General features: G+C 41.9%; 2 protein-coding genes across 7 annotated transcripts in view; both read left to right on the top strand.

Moving 5' to 3' along the window:
* COPG2 (coat protein complex I subunit gamma 2) overlaps positions 1–15,095 on the top strand; it is a 273,829-nt gene that overhangs the window by 102,806 nt on the left and 155,928 nt on the right. The window lies entirely within an intron of this gene.
* The window catches only part of TSGA13 (testis specific 13), an 88,931-nt gene that overhangs the window by 722 nt on the left and 73,114 nt on the right, over positions 1–15,095 (top strand). The window contains exon 2 of one of the 6 annotated variants that reach the window (XM_081799646.1): positions 13,216–13,309. The exons of the other annotated variants lie outside the window; for them this stretch is intronic. The gene's annotated coding sequence lies outside the window, so the exon portion shown is untranslated. The remainder of the gene's footprint in view (positions 1–13,215; positions 13,310–15,095) is intronic. 6 annotated transcript variants of the gene reach the window in all.

Raw genomic sequence — 15,095 nt, forward strand, 5'->3', positions numbered from 1 at the left:
TAATGGTGAGACATGGTGGTGAGCTGGGTGACAGTAGGAGCAGGCAAAACAAACGGGAGTGGGATTTGGGGAAATGTGTTTTGCAGGTGCATCTGACAGGACATGCAGAAGGCTGGAAAATGGGGGCTGAAGGAAGGAGAGGGATTGCAGATGATTCTTATGCTTTTGGCTGAACAACTGAATATACGATGAAGTCACTTAACTGACATGGGGGCAAATGGAGGATTAAAGGCTTGAAGGAAGGACATGAAACGAATTTCTTTCCTTAGTAGCTTTAGATATCGCTGTGCACATGTTCAATAAGCCACTGGATAGACAGCCCCATCTCTCAGGGGAATGTCCGGGGCTGGACCTGTGTATATTTGAGAGTCACTAACATAAATGATAAATAAGCCAAAGGACTTATTCATGACTCTATCATCTAGAGAGACTATAGATAGAAAAGAAAAGATATGAAGGTAGGAGAAAAACTGGGCTAGTATGTGGTCATAGAAGCCAAAGGAGAAAGTGTATTTGAATGCCGTTAAGAGATTGAGAGAGATGTGAAGCCATGATCGGATTTGACAAGTGCTCTGACCAGGGAAGCTTCAGGGGCATTCTTGGGGGAGAGGGCACAGAAAAGGCATGTTCTGGGGGTTGAGGGGGGAATGGGAGAAAATGAAGGAAGAGATTAAAGGGAATTTTCATGATAAGTTTCACTCTGAAGAGGAACAAAAAATGGCCCGGAGTTTGGAGGAGACATGGTAAAGGCAGATCTTGTTACTTGTAGGATGGGAGATCAGTGGAGCATGTTTGTTTGCTGATACTGAGCAGCCGAGGAAGAAACTAATGATGCAGAGGATGAAGAGGTTAACTTGCCCGGAGGGAGAGGGGGGTCTGATCCAGGGCACAGGGGAGGGTGGTTCTTTCACTAGAAGGGAGATCCTCCGGCCACGGCAAAGGCAGGTAGGGGAGTTGGTTTTAATGATGCAGCTATGAGGAGATGCTCCTTGATTGTCTATTTTCATTGACTTAGGAAAAAAGGAAATGGAATAATGGTGGATGGAACCCAGTAAAGACCCCAAACTGCGTAGCAAAGAGATTCCCATGAAACAATCAATAAACGCAAAGCAATCAACCCCAACATATTCCTTTGTTAACGTTAAGATTTAAGGGTGATGAGGGGAGCCTGTGTGGCTCAGTCGGTTAACCGTCTGTCTCAGCTCAGGTCATGATCCCGGAGTCTCTGGGATCGAGCCCCTTTTTGGGCTCCCTGTTCAGCAGAGTCTGCTTCTCCCTCTCCCTCTGCTCCTATCCGCTCTCCCCTCCTGCTCTCTCTCACTTGCCCTCTCTCTCAAATAAATAAAATCTTTTTTTAAAAAAGATTTAAGGGTAAAGAATGAATCTATAAGCATGTAAGTGGAAAATAAAGTTTCCAAACAAGGGTTTAGCTGGGATGGAATAGCTAGTATCAGATGAATTCTCTTACTAAAAACAAGGGTAAAAGTGGTACAACTAAAAACCTGTTTTAAATATTTGGAGAACATGTCATTCAGGCAGGGTTTGAGGGGCCATGATATGTGAGACAAGGGACCCACAGGGAAGTAGACCTCACAGTCAAGCAGGGGAAGAGAGTCCTTGTAGATAGAAGCAGGTAGAATTTACAGAATTTCCGTAATTCAGGGATGACACAGTTACGTATGTAGAAAATTCAAAAGAAACAACAGATAGACTATTATAGTTAATAAGTGCATTAGCAAGGTTATTGGATACAAGATCAATATTTAAAAGTCAATTGTGTTTTTATATACTAGCAACAAAAGAATTTGACACTGGAATTTTTGGAAACCAGGCTGGCTTCATATTCCACCACAGAATGTGATGTCAGAAAATAAGGGAATATTGCCTAACAAGTTTTGAGGGGATATATTTGCGATTTGGCAAATTTTCTTCTTTGGAGTGACAGACACTCTTAGATATGCAGTGTTGTTCCAGCTTTAACAGTGGTGCAATGAAGGAGTGTTCCTTGATTGTGGCTATTTTCCACTAAAAATTACTTGATGTTGTACTTCAGCCACCTGCAGGATAAATCAAGATAAAGAATTCATGAATGATAGAGACATAGTTTGAAAAGACTGGCAGTAAGCATCAAATGATTTGAAAACAAATTACTGTAAGATACTATTAAGTGTATTTGTAAAATATCTTTAGGCATATGTACAAAATATAATTTTTAGAGTAACGAATGGAAAAAATGGTAGATCAGTCATAACGGAAGTGGAAGGTAGAAAATAATTTTCTCAAACATAATACTGTTTTATTCTTGACGTTATTTATTCGTGTACAGCTCCCTAAATTTCCAGCAAGTGAACACACCCTTGCAGCCAGCCATCACACACATCAAGAAATAAAACCTTACTAGCACCCCAGGAAGTTAAACATATATTTTTTAATGAAAAATAATAACTAGTAGAACAAAAGCAAACGATATCCAACCTACCCCCCAACGGTGTAATTACTAAAGAAACTGCAATTCTGTAAATCAACAGAAGAGGGCGCGCTTGAACTGCAAAATGCAATCCGACGCGTAAAATCCTTATCTTTGCCTATTATTGCCGGTCCAAGAAAAAAAAACGGGACATTTTCAGTGAATGGAAAATGGATGGCAGATCACATCTAAACAAAGCCAATATATAAAAGGAACATAAATAAAAATCAAAACATTTCAGCTGATAAAAATTCCCTCCCCAACATGAAGCAGGACGAAATGGATGCACAATAACCAATCTGAATTAAGCATTCTTAAACATTTGAAGCTATAAAAAACACCTAGAGTCACAAATGCAAAAACTCAGAACAGGAATAGACCCCACCATCACCACCACCACCACCACCAAGCAAACAAACACAGGACAATATAAAACGAGTATCGCAGTAATGATGGAAGAGATTCTCTGATCAGCCAATAACGATCATAAATTCCCATCAAATATAAAAACAACCACTTGAAGGCACTGGAGAACAACCAAAAAGAGGCAGAAACTGGAGGACACTTGGAAGAAGAGCACAGTACTGGGTAAGTTTCCTGTTTTGATGACTTTTAGCCTGAGGGCAGCCCACAGTCCTTCTCCCTAGGGGGTGATAAAAACTGGGATGGAAACCCACAGTCTTACTGGTTTGAAGAATCAAAGAGCAGAGTCTGAGGCAACCACAGTAGATATACAGATGGGAGTTATTATGTGTTGAGTTGTGTCTCTTCAAAATGCCTATGCTGAAGACTTAACCTCCAGTATCAGAATGTGACCTTATTTGGAAATAGGGTCACTGCAGATATAACTTATTTAAGATGAAGTCAGGGTAGAGTAGGGTGGGCCCCAATCCAGTATAACTGGTGTCCTTTTACCAGTGGGAACGGGGCCATAGCCATGCACCCAGGGAGAGTGACATATGGAGATTTGGGAAGATAAGTGCAGGAAAAAATTTTCAAAATTTTCTGAACATCAAAGAAAATTTTAAGAGCTAAGAGAACATACCGCACAAAGGAACATATTAAATAAAGCAAAACACTCAATAAATACAACATTAAAATAGATTTAAAACCCTCACTGTCTCATGATCCCAGGGTCCGCATCGGGCTCCCTGCTCAGGAGGAAGCCTGCTTCTCCCTCTGCCCGTTGCTCGCCCGCCCGTTTGTGCGTGCGCGCGCGTTCTCTCTCTCAATTACAAATAAGTAAAATCTTAAAAAACAAAAAACCAAAAAAACCCCTACCTGTCCCCTGTTTCAATATGTGTAAGTGGACACTCACCTATTAAAAAGATTTTCAGATTCATAAAGTGCAACCCCACTGTGCTGTGTTTAGAGATACACCTAAATCGAAGTGATTCAGAACGGCTAGTGCTAGAGAATTGCAGAGGTACAGCAGGCAAATATGACAATAAGAAAGCAGAGGTTATGATCATGATAGCAGGAAATGTTGCCTTTGGACAAAAAGCATTAAATGAGATAGCAGAATATGTGGCTGGGGCGCAGGGGAGCACGGGCACCTGGCTTGGGGCCGGGGAGGTGGGGGAGCATGGGGGCAGGGCCCAAACAATCCAGACTGGGCCACCTGCCACTGACAGAATCCAAAGGCAGAGAGACGGTGGTGGTGAAATGAGAAAGGGATTTATTTCAGGGATGCCACTGCCGGGAAGACCACAGACTGGTGTCTCAAACACTATGGGCAAAGTGCCCCCAATACTTCCAGGTTTATATAAGGAAAATGTGGGACAGGTTGGTGGGTACCTGCAGGTGGGCAGTAAAGATCAGGTTGATCACTGCCTTGGGGTCAGTCATGCAGGGTCTCGCTGGCTCAGGGCAGTCCTTGTTGCGTGAGGGGGTAGCTTTGTTTCCCTCCGGGGATGCTCGGCTCACAGGGTCTTTGCCTGACTTAGGAGATGAGCTGGAAAGAAGGACTTAAGCAATTAGAAAGTTTGAGGTCAGGATGGAAATAGCTGAAGTCCTCTTTCAGATACAGGATAATGCCAGGAACCACAATTCACAACAATAATACATCCGTTATGAATGTATATGACCCAAATAACATAGAAACTACGTTTATAAATCAGAAACTTAAGGATATATGAGAGCAATCCATAAAACTATGCAAAAACTGGCAGCTGTCACTTTTAGTCCAACACGGCACAAGTCAACGGAAAAAAAATGAGATTATAGAAAATCTAACCAGCATATTCCAACACATGGAAAAAATATATATATATATTCCATGTGTTGGAATATATATATTCATACTAATAGGATCTAACCACAAGACCATGCCTTCTCAGAATCCTGAACCCTGCTGGTATGGACTGAATGTGCGCACCCCCACCTCCAAATTCATAGGTTGAAGCCCTACCCCACAGTGTCGTGGTATTTAGAGGTGAGGCCTTTGGAGGTAATTAGGTTTAAATGAGATCATGAAGGTGGGCCCTGTTGATGAGGTTAGTGCCCTGATAAGAGAAACCAGCCAGCTTGCTGCTTCTCTCTCCACCCTGTGAGGACACAGCAAGAAGATGGTCGTTCACAGGCTGGGAAGAAGGTCCTCCCCAACACAATCATGCTGGCACTCTGTTCTCAGACTTTCAGCCTCTCGAACCTGAGGGAATACATTTCTGTTGTCTAAGCCATCTATTCTATGATCTTTCTGTTATCGAGCGGACGAATACACCTGCTTAGCACAGGAGCTAGCCTGGGAGAATGCAGGGTAGTAGTAATGCACGGGCACCTTCTATCAGCAATGCTGGATGGCAGCTGATAGGTAAAAGAATTTCCGAGTTGCCGACGCTAAATTCCTGGTGAGCTGAGAGATCAGGGCACCCTTCCTCCACCCAGCCCAAACTCATAGCGTGAGGGCTGTACCCCCAGCACAACCAGTAAAGAATATGGGGGCCCTAATTGCCTTTGCTCCATCTTATAGGGCAGAAGTTTTACACCGAGAGAGGCAAGCCACATCCCAGCAGCCTACTCCTAAAGCAGGGTGTCACTCCAAAAGAAGCCAGTTCCAGAGATTTTGCCCAGGGGGAGAGGCAGTCCATAGCATTAGGGAGCATCCAAGCTCTCCCTGAAAAGAACTGACTGTATTTGAAACAGAGCAGGAGGAAATTCACTACTGAGGACACTCTCAAAAACAGTGGATACTTGGTGGTAAGCCACCAGGAGGAGGCTGGTGGCTCCATGAGAGCAACAAGGTCAACCAGAGGCCAGCTAACCTAACCAGAAAATCCAGGGAAAGACAACTACAAAGAACCCTCCTGAGGTCAGAACAAACCTCAAAGACCTGCCTCAAAAACAACCCCTGCAATGGGGCCAATTTAATCAGATCAGACTATGGAGCAATGTATACCCCAGGGCGGAAACAGTAGAGCAGTCAGCTGGCCCTTAGTCTAACAGCAGGCATCAGCAGAGAAAGAGAGTCCAAGGGAGTCCTGCAAACTCCTCAGTCCCACCAGGATGACTGCACCTGCCCAAGGGTACACCCTCTGAGAAGCAACATCAGAGGCTTCACTCTTGGCGGGGACATAGACACCACTAAAATATTGCTGCCAGTCACTAAACAAGTGGGCAGACAACAACATGCCCTGGAGTGGAAGGAAATCAGTATTGCTAACTGATCAGTTGCTACAATATATTATCTAAAATGTACAGTTTTCAACAATTATGGAACGTGCAGAGAGACGACCCATAAAGCAGTCATTATAAATATGTGTAAAGAGCTAATGGAGGGGCGCCTGGGTGGCTCAGTCGGTTAAGCATCAGCCTTCGGCTCAGGTCATGACCTCAGGGTCCTGGGATCAAGCCCCGCGTCGGGCTCCCTGCCCAGTGGGGAGCCTGCTTTTTCCCTCTGCCCCTCCATACCCCACTGATGCTCTCGCTCTCTCACTCAAATAAGTAAATAAAATCTTTAAATAAAAAAAAAAACTAATGGAAACCATTTTTGAAGAAGTAAAGGAAGGAATGATGACAACGTCTTAGAGAAAATATCAATACAGGGGCACCTGGGTGGTTCAGTTGGTTCAGCATCTGCCTTCGGCTTGGGTCATGATCCCAGGGTCCTGGGATCGAGCCCTGCATCAGACTCCCTGTGAACAGGCTCCCTCTCCTGCCTGCTCATGCTCTCTCTCACTACCTCTCTCTCTCAAATAAAATCTTAAAAAAATATATCAATACAATAAATAAAAAACCAAATGGAAATTCTGGAGTTGAAAAGTGTAACAGAAATAAAACATTCACACACACACACAAAAAGAAATAAAACATTCATTAGAGAGGTCTAACATTACATTACAATTTACATTAGAGCAGGCAAAAGAAAGCAATTTTGAAGGTAAATTTATAGAGATTAATCAGAAGATTGGAGAGAAAAGTGACAAAAAGTGAACAGAGTCTCAGAGCTATGTGGGACACCATTAAGTATACCCACATACATATAGTGGGAAGGAGAGTAGAGAGAGAAAGGAGAAATAATGGCTGAATACTCCCCAAATTTGATGAACAGCATCGATCTATAAATCCAAAAAGCTCAACAAACTCAGTAAAATAAACACAGATGCTGAAAGCCAAAGAGAAAAATTTGTGTAAAATGTAAGATATTAATTTTAGAGGAAGCCAAGTGAAAGGTTTATAGGAACTTTCTCTACCATGTTTGCCACTCTTGTAACTCTGCAATTATTCCAAATAAAAAGTTTTAAAAAGGCAATGAAGACCACAGACTGGAAGAAAATGTTTTGTTTTTAAGATTTTATTTATTTAGAGAGTGCGAGAAGCAGAGGGAGAGGAGAAGGAGAGGGAAAGAATCTCAAGCTGGTTCCATGCTGAGTGAGAAGCCCCATGCGTGGCTGGATCTCACAACCCTCCGATCATGACCTGAGCCAAAACCAAAAGTCAGACACCTAACTGACTGAGCCACCCAAGCGCCCTGAAAATGTTATTTTTTTAAAAATGTATCTCAAAGGACTTACATCCAGAGTTTATAAAGAACTCCTGCAACTCATTAACAAATGATAATCCAAATAAAAATAGATAAATTTTTAAAAACGGATTATTTGGAGGGACACTTCACAAAGGAAGATACAGGAATGGTTAGCACAGGGAAAGGCATTCAACATCATTATTAATCAAGAAATGTAAATTCAAACCACAAGATACCACTTGACACCCATTAGAATATTGGTGAGTAGATGAAACAGTGGTGCTCTCCTTAACAGCTGATGGGTGTATAACATGGTACAACCTCTTTGGAAAAATTTTGGCAGTTCCTTATAGTTAGATATCCAGCTATCAGGGACCCAGTGATCCCACACCTGAGTACATTCCCAAGAGAAACGAAAATCTATCTTCACAAAACTATACACAAATATTTATAGCACCTTTATTCATAATGCCCAAACCTGAAAACAACTCAAATAGATGACAGGAGAATGGATAAATTATGGTATAGACACAATGGAAAAGTGATCAGCAATAAAAGGAAAGATTACTGACGTTCGCAACAGCATTGGTGAATCTCAGAAACACGCTGAGTGAAGAAGTCATTCAGTCATACATCATGATTCCACTTATATGAAGTTCAAAAACAGCAAACTGATCTCTTGAGATAAAAATCAGTATCAGTTTCCTCTGGTATGAGAGGATTTACTGGGAAGTGACACAAAGGAATTTTGGGGGTGAAAAAATGTTTTATATCTTCATTTGGGTGTTAGTTTCACAGATTTGTACTGAGTTGGAAAAATCTATGGTTTTCCTCCTGTGTAGGTTAAAACCCAGTCTTCCCCTCCTGAGTTTCTCCAGGGTCTGCTTTACTCTCCTATAGGACATTCCCATAGGACACATCACTTCTTACCCTTCTGGTCACCAAATGTGTCGGAATTTTTCCCACACCAAGCAATTCTCCGCAACACCAACTGGGTAACCTACAGTGTAATTCAGTCCCACAGGGCTGCTCTCATCCCACTCCCATGCCAGCCACAAGAAGGATATCCACAACTTCTGTCCCACTTGGCTACAAATCCAACGTTCCCACCACACCTCCTCAGGTTTGATTAATTTGCTAGAGCGGCTCACAGAACTCAGGGAAACATTTACTTACATTTACCAGTTTATTAAAAAATATGGTAAAGGATAAAAACGAACTGCCAGATGAAAAGATACACGGGACAAGGTCTGGGAGGGTCCCAAGCACAAGAGCTTCTGTCCCCATGGAGTTGAAGTGCATCACCCTCCTGGTGTGGATGTGTGTGCCAACCTGGAAACATCTGGGCGTTATGCTATTGGGATTTTATGGAGGCTTGGTAAGATAGGCCTGATCAGTTATTGACTCCATTTCCAGCCCCTCTCCCCTCTCTGGAGGATGAAGGGTGGGGATGAAATTCCGAGCTTCTAATCATGTCTTGTGGTCTTTTCAGTGACTGGCCCCCGTCCAGGCGCCCACCAGAGTCATCTCATTAGAACAAAAGGTGCTCCTGGTGCTATTATCACTTGGGAATTTACAAGTATTTTAGGAACTCTGTGCCGGGAACTGGGGGCAGAGACCAATATATGTATTTTCTATTGTCTCATATATACGTTTGTCAAAAATTATTGAAACATGTGATAAAGATCTCTGCATATGACTGGATGCAAACTATACCTCAACAAAAGAGTCAAAAAGGAAACTCATAGCAGGGCGCCTGGGCGGCTTGGTCGGTTGGGCGGCTGACTCTTGATTTTAGCTCAGGTCATGATCTCAGAGTCGTAGATCAAGACCTGTGTGGGGCTCCGTGCTCAGCGGGGAGTCTGCTGGGGATTCTCTATTTCCCTCTGCCCCTCCCCCCACTCACACGAATACTCTCTGAATAAATAAATGAATAAATAAAGTCTGTTTAAAACAAAGAAATTCATAGAACTAAAACTTAAATTCAGAAATATCTCTAATTATTAAATAAGCCAAAGTTTGAAATACACTTTATTTCTGCCATTCTTCTGCTCTAGTTATCGGAGATAGCACCCCCCCCCGCCCCCGTCAGGGACCTTTCCAGGTCCTGTGGGGCCTAAAGTATATGTAATTTTGGAGATTTATTGTGAGCAGGAGAATACAAATTCATAGTTAGGAATGAGAACATTCATTTAAAATTTATAAAATAGAACAAATTGTAAAAAAGCTGACAAATACCACAAACATCACAGATCGAATCCAATATATATTTTTTTTATTAATTCGTTGTCTGACAAACCTGTTTTTTTCCATACATATTTTGGCTGCATGCTCTTTGCTCACCAGTTTATATGGCAGTGATTTTGTAATATCCTTTTCTATAGAGAGAAGAGAAAAATATTTTACTCTTCTAGTACGGCATTACATACATTTTAAAATTATATATATTCTATTTATTTATCATAAGTCTCTGTGTATTTTGATTGCTTATCAAGATGCATCAAAGGTTCAACTTCATCCACAGAAGTTGTTGCTTGTGGTTGGAAGTTCATGCCCTGAAAATAGTCCCATAAAGATGCATGGTATTTATAATTGGATATGCTGCATTACTGAGTATATTCCTGGTGAAAGAGTATCTCTTTTGAGTAGGCATCCATGAGAACTAAATCCTTTGCTTGTAATTGCATATGTCTAACAACTGCAAGAATGCTCTGTGGGCTGGCTTCTGTGCGTGTGCATTCCAAGCCTAATTCTACAACTGACACCATTTTGGTGCCAGGCATACAGGTTTTTTTGTGTGTGGTTTGTGTTTTTTGTGTGTTTTTTTTTTTTTTTATAGAGAGAGGAAGAGATGGGGTGCAGAGGGAGAGAGAGAATCTTAAGCAGGCTCCATGCCCAGTGCAGGACTGGACATGAGGCTCCATCTCACAACCCTGAGATCACAACCTGAGCCAGAATCAAGAGTCAGATGATTAACCCACTGACCCCCCCACCGCAGGGCGCCCCCAGGCATACAATTCTATTGCAACAGGACCACTGGCCCACATCTTTATATCATGATGTTGGGAGACTGGGCTCTATGTGATTAGCAGTGTTCTTGGAAGTCATTCCAGCACCAGAACGCCTAGCAATAACTTAATTCTACAGAAATGACTGCAAATCCCATGAAGATATTCTATTAACCCCCAAACTGAATGCATCTCCAGCTCCAGTCTGCCTTAGCCAGATCCAAGTCATGCTGAGGCAACCCACTAGGAGTGATGCTGAGGAGGCATGTGACCAAGGGAAATTTGTAGAAGGAATAATAAGACTCTGGTTGAAATAAATCTCGCACTTTGCCCATTTTATAGAAACATGACCATTGAACACTGGGTGCTGGTCCTCTTCCTGGGATCTTGGAAAGGGCTGTGCGAGTGGGTGATCCTGAAGCATAGTTATCATTGACCTTGTTCATGTAAGTGTGTCTTAGTCTAGTTCTTAGCTAGTGGGACACTTCTTGAGAGACACTCCTCCCATCCTAACTGCAGAAACCTCAGCTGTTTCCTTTTCCTCCAAGAAAGTCAAACTCTTGTGTTTGAGTTGTGTTTGATGATGGAATTGTTAAGTTCCTCAAAAAGATGATCCTAAATGTATACTGCAGTTCATCATTCCCAGGATGCAAAAGGACGAAAGCTCAAGTGGGAACTTTGCAGCGAATGCACTCACTTGAACCACAGCGCCCCCTCTGGGAACTGGAAATCTTTTTTGAGACAAGGTGGTTTCTGAGGAGAAACCATTTTGGTGGAGTTGGGTCTAAAACAGGCTGTTCACGATCTCCTGTGATGGTCAGAATTTAAAAGGGGAAATAATTAGAAATTTCAAAAGGTATATAGAGAAGGATGGGGACAGAATCTAGAAAAATTCACTCAGACTTTCTGTGAAAGACATGCATGAAAAACTAGAGTCCTTTATTTTCCCCATGAGAAAAATGAGTTAGTTATATCCTTGTGGGGAGGGAACTTAGACTCTCTGGCCACCTCAAATCATTTCTGGGGCAAAGGTATAGTGGACATGTCCATAAATTAATAAATAATACATAAATAAAAATCAACCCCCCCCCACCTTGTTCTACTCAGCTCTAGTCTGAGAGGCAGTGTGGTATAAAGAAGAGTGCACCCAGAATCCAATGAACCCAGGTTTTAGTCTTGCTCCATCACTCATTACCTTTGTCACTGTGGGTAAGTTAACCTTTCTATGCCTCAGTTTCTCGTTTGTAAAATATTGATAATAATACCTACCTCATCAGCTTCTCGTGATGATCAACTGGGATAATTCACAAAAAGCATGCGGAATAATGCCTCCCACAGTAAATATTCAATATACGTTAACTGTGGTGGTGGTGTCATCATATGGTTTAGAGTCCTTGCTCTGCCACTCACTAGCCGTAAAACCCTGGGCAAATTATGTCACCTTTTTGAGCCTCGGTTTCTTTGTCAATAATAGGCCACCCTGCAGGATTTCTATGAGGATTGGAGATAATGAATCTATGTTTAATATAGTTGAGATTCTTAAAAGTGGAAACTCTTATTTGTGAAAGCGGACAGCTCGGTAAGATATAATGGTGTGTTAGAAAATGATTTCTGAATCACATCACCCTTGTTCAAAGTGAGCATTGTTTAGGGTAGGAAAGGAGCCGTGAGATATGCAGCCGGGACTGGCCACTCAGAGGGAATGAGCTCACAGATGTTCACGTCAGTGAATTAGCAGTGCCTCAGACTGACATGGAAGAGGAAATAGCGTGTAATAGGAGACACTTTCCGGAGATATATGTAGTGACTCTCCACCAAGACAGTCCCCAGATGTTCCCTGCCTCCTGGTATTCATGCCCCGTGTCCCTTCCCACACTGTGTCATGGTTGGTCTCTGTGACAATAGAATATGGCAGAAGTAGGTCATCTTTTATGTTGAGATATAATTCACATGCATAAAAGTCAATCTTTTGAAGCGTTGTGATTTTTAGTGTATTCACAAAGCTGTGCAACAATCACCACTAATCCTAGAACATCCTCAAAAAAAAGCCTCGTACCCATTAGCAGTGTCTTCCCATTTGCCGGTCTCCCCCAGTCACTGGTATTACTAATCTACTTTTTATCTGTTGTGTGACTTTGTTTATCCACTCATCGGTTAATAGACATTTGGGTTATTTCTGCCTTTTCGCTATTGTGAATAGTACCACCATGAACTTTATTTTTATTCTTCGTCATTCATCTATGTTAGCATTCAGGACTGTGGATTTTCTAGAGCTGATATTCATTTCCAACTTTCTTGTACTGATTGGAGGCTGGGATATTGCTCTTTTTACTTTGGGTTGATGTCCTCTGTGTGCCCTAGTGTGCGCTCAGTTTTGGAAAAATTTCACGGGCACTTGAAAACAAGATGTATACTTGACTTTCAGGTGTGGGATTTTATATCTTAATTAGCCATCCCTTATTAACCATTTTATTTATATTAATAATTATCTTAGCCATATGTGACTTCAAGTAACAGAAAACCCACCTCAGAGTGGCTTGAGCAATAATGAGATTCATTGGCTCACATGACCATAGATGCAGAGGTAGGGGTGAGCCTCAAATTTACCTACCAGAGGCCACAACACCAGATAATTTCCCTGTGATTCTCTTGGGCTAAACTCTTGCTTGTCAGCATGAGGCCAGTTGCTCTGCAAGATGGTTAGATAGTTCCAGAACTCACATTCCCACACAACAACATTCTAAAGATAGATGACCAAGTCTCTCTCTTTCTTTTAGAATGAGGGAACTTTGCCCAGAAGTCCCAACAGATTTTCCAACTTTTTGGCCAAAATCGGATTATTTGCCCCCATCCGATCCTAAGTCATCACCGGTAAGGGACATGGCATGCAGTGATTGTGGGGGCCTGGTTTGCTGAAACAGTCGCTGGTAGGCCTGACAAGATGGTTCTGATTAGGTTAGATCAATGAGGGCCTACTCCTGAATTCCAGATGGGACTCATTCCCTCCCTGACTCCTACCCTTTCTCCAATTGTTTCTGCTCAGTGAGGTTTGGGGTAAAAGGGATAGAAGAACCACTGGGGAAATATCCACAGTACCCACTACAATTACCTTTAAAATCTCTTTCTCTCTCATGAGTAGCAAAAAGCTGAATTAACATTATCTAGTACTATTTCTCTTTGTGGTTGGTTCCTCCAGATTTTCTTGGTTTTATGTTCTATTCGGTGTGAAATATGCATGAGTGTTGTCATGAATGTGGACTGGCATGATTATCTCATTTAATGCTCTTTAATTTACCATTGTCTGATACTAAACTCTCTGCTTTCTCTTTATTTAATTTGCCTCATATGACTCTTCCTCTCCTTTTATTTTTGAATGTCCTGAGGCACTTACTTTCGGCTGTGTCCTTTATAAACAGTTTGGCTCTCTGATCCAATGTGAGTATTGTTTTCTTATAACAGCAAAATTAATCCCACAGGTTTGGGGTATTGATTCAATACACGAAATCTTCTTTTACTTTACAGTTAGATTTTGGATTCCTACTTTGAAAAATAAGGAAATAAGAAAAAAATAAGGAAATAAGCATAATTCTATTCTGCATCTCTCTGCACATTTTCCCCTTCACACCCAAATGTTATTGTTACACCTTTAAATAATACGCAAATATTTCTCACATTAACTTTGAACAGTGTCTATTAACTTTCCATTATGCATGTTGTAGCATTTATCAGTAGCTCATTTCCCTTTATTGATGAGGAATATATGAATATACTACATTTTGTTTATCCATTCACCAGTTGATTGACATTTGGATTATTTCTAGTTTTTGTCTATTGTGGATTATGCAGCTATGAAGATTTACTTAAAAATATTTGTGTGGACATACGTTTCCATTTATCATGGATGGATATCTAGGAGTAAAACTGCTCCATTGCATGATATGTTTATACCTAGCTTTTTAAGAAAATGCCAAAATGGGGGGCGCCTGGGTGGCTCAGTCATTAAGCATCTGCCTTTGCCTTGGGTCGTGATCCCCAGGATCCTGGGATCGAGTCCCGCATCAGGCTCCCTGCTCCACGGGAAGCCTGCTTCTCCCTCTCCCACTCACCCTGCTTCTGTTCCTCTCTCACTGTGTCTCTCTCTGTCAAATAAATAAATAAAATCTTAAAAAAAAAAAAAAAAAGGCCAAAATGGGGACTCCTGGGTGGCTCAGTTGGTTAAGTGCCTGCCTTCAGCTCAGGTCATGATCCCAGGGTCCTGGGATCAAGTCCCACATTGGGCTCCTTTCTCAGTGGGGAGCCTGCCATTCCCCCTGCTTGTGCTCTCTCTCTCTCTGACAAATAAATAAATAAAATACTAAAAAAAAAAAAATGCCAAAATGTTTTCCATAGTGACTATACCATTTTACATTCCCATTAGTGATACGTGAGGCTACAACTTATCCACATCCTCACCAACACTTGGTATGTTGTTTTCTTTTTATTTATTTATTTTTTTTATTTTTATTTTTTATTTTTTTTATTTGAGAGAGAATGAGAGAGAGCAAGCACATGAGAGGGGGGAGGGTCAGAGGGAGAAGCAGGCTCTCTGCCGAGCAGGGAGCCCGATGCGGGACTCGATCCCGGGACTCCGGGATCATGACCTGAGCCGAACGCAGTC

This window comes from Leptonychotes weddellii, chromosome 12, assembly GCF_054177405.1.
Source record: "Leptonychotes weddellii isolate Sample4059 chromosome 12, ASM5417740v2, whole genome shotgun sequence".
NCBI classification, from domain to species: domain Eukaryota; kingdom Metazoa; phylum Chordata; class Mammalia; order Carnivora; family Phocidae; genus Leptonychotes; species Leptonychotes weddellii.